Source organism: Gavialis gangeticus, unplaced genomic scaffold (genome assembly GCF_001723915.1).
Source record: "Gavialis gangeticus isolate Ggan-Ray unplaced genomic scaffold, GavGan_comp1, whole genome shotgun sequence".
NCBI classification, from domain to species: Eukaryota; Metazoa; Chordata; order Crocodylia; family Gavialidae; genus Gavialis; species Gavialis gangeticus.
Window position 1 is genome coordinate 68,470,892 of NW_017729022.1, and position 2,556 is coordinate 68,473,447.

Sequence of the window (2,556 nt, forward strand, 5' to 3'; positions counted from 1 at the left end):
CCCCCAGCCCAGGCTCAGTGGCTATCAGCAGCTACCCAGAACCTGGGCCAGCTGCAAACATTTGCTGCCTCTCCACCCTGGCCCCAGTTGCCTCCCAGACCTGGTCCCGGGCTCTGGGGAGGCAGCAGATCCCAGCGATGCTCCCCGCTGTGCTGCCCCCTCCGCAGCTGGGGGACACCGAGAGCTGCCTGCTGCTGCGAGCTCCCCGCTGCCCTGGTCACACTTCCCCTGCAGGCGGGGGCAGCAGCAAGGGGCACAACCCTGCGTGGTGTCCACACTGTTCCCATGCACACAGGGAAGTGTGACCCAGGCAGCGCGGAGCTCACAGCAGCAGGCAACTTCCCTGCACGGCCCCGCTGTGCGCTGCCGTTCTGGGTCGCACACACTGTGCTTCCAGCCCTGCTGCCTTCCCCTGGACCCTCTGGAGTGCAGCATGTGCGACCCAGAGTGGTAGTGCGCAGAGGGGCCACGCAGGGAAGCTGCCTGCTGCTGCAAGCTCCACACTGCCCAGGTCACACTTCCCCAGTGCACATGGGAGCAGCGTGGACAGCACGCTGGGTTGTGCCTCTTGCTGCTGCCCCCACCTGCAGGGGAAGCATGGCCAGGGCAATGGGGAGTTTGGAGGGCAGGCAGCTTCCCGAGCCCCCCGCTGTGCCCTGCCCCACTGGGTTCCAATGCTGCTCTGCACAAGCAGCAGGGAGCATCGCCGGCATCTGCTGGCTGCCCAGAGGCAGCAGATGTTTGCAGCTGGCCCAGGTTCTGGGTAGCTGCTGATAGCTACAGAGCCTGGGCTGCTTGCAGCAGGGCTTCCATCCTCTCAGCCAGCTGCTGGGAGCACCTCAGGCCTCCTGGCTGGCAGCAGCTACCCAGAGCTGGGGCCAGCTGCAGCAGGGAGGCTGCAAACAGCTGCTGCCTCCCTGGCCCCAGCCCCAACCGTGCTGAGGAAAATGACCTCACATGCCATGCTCAGCATGTGTGCCGGGGGTTGCTGACCCCTGCCTTAGACCAACAACCGTGGTAGGACAGGTGACCATTTCAGTCCTAGCTTGCTTTCAACATCCAATTTGTTTTGGGATTTCATTTTTATTGATGCTATAGCTGAAAACCCACTTTGACATAAGTACTGGTGGTGAACAGCGTCAAGACTTTAATGGCCTTATCCGTCAGATCAGGGTACTCCTTGTTTATTTTTAACGAGACTCGGGCAAGAGGTTGTTGTCTGAATTTAAGTTTCAGTCCCCCCCTCACAGGAAAACTGGAGTAATTGTTTGTCCTTTTACAGAACCTAGAGTTGCTGTCTGCTATCAAGAGGTTACATAATCCACTCATTCTCATTGCCCATTTCAGGAAAGTACTGGCAAAACTGAGATCGAAGTGGCAGCAAGTGTTCCTTGATTTTTCACATCACCTCCAGTGTCAACTCATTTTCAGCCAAAAAGCTGTCAAGGGCTTCAAGAGCATCAAAGTTGTTTTTATTTCCTCGAGAGACCCAGGGTTGAAGCTTCTTGAGCACATGAATTTTCGCGAACCTAAGTTCACTTCATCGGATGCTGTGAAAGGATGTGCACAAAGCAGAGGATAAGGAGAGAGAAATCAGAATACAAAAGACAAGGGGTAGGGGAGTGAGAGTCATCCCAGCCAGCATCCACCAATGCACCTGGCTAGTGCCCCCTTGGTTACCTGAAGCTTAATTGGCACAGGTACTCTTTACCCGCCTTCATGCTTGAGACACCCATGATTGACTTTGATGATGTTCGCATTCCTTATTTCTGTAACATTTGTGAGGTATCAGAGTCCCTTGAAACCACGTTCACATATTGCAAATGAGCATAAACCCAGGCCTGGGATGCTTCTCTTCACCTCAGGCCTCGTTTTTATGGTAAGAGGTAGAACAAAATCAAAGGGATCTGAAATAGAACCTTGGTGCCACAAAAGGTGTGAGGATGAAAAGAATCTGTGAATTGAAATAGGTCATATTGCAAGAAGTACCCTGTACAAGCTGTGCTTAATCACAGTGCTTAATGCACTTGAGTATTACATATTACATTGACTCAGCTATCATTGCAAAACAGGAAGTTCTTTTTGAATGTAACAAATTAAAAGTGCCCACCTTTTATTAAAACTAGAGTTACAGGCAAAACTTGTAAAAAAAAAAAAAAAAAGCCTTCAGTATTCTGCAATGTTCTCTAAGGGGATGTTTAATGCATTGGGGGTTTTTTTAGGGTGTAATTACAAGAGACAGACTTTGAACAGCATTTGAGAACTATGTATCTGAGAAACAAATTGCTTGATGAATTTCAAACACAAATAAGGGATTGGATAACATACAAAAAAGATATACTGAAATTGTGTATTCACCTTGTATACAAAAACAAGAAGGAAGTCAGTCAAATTGGGAAATGACAGACTCAAGACTGATAAAAAGAGATATTTCATGCCAAGATGAACATGAGCCGGCAGTGTGGGGATGGAGTCAGGAAAGCCAACCGTACCTTGTCATGCATCCACAGATGCATCTCAAGCAGGTCCAGGGAGGTGATCCTCCCCCTCTATGCA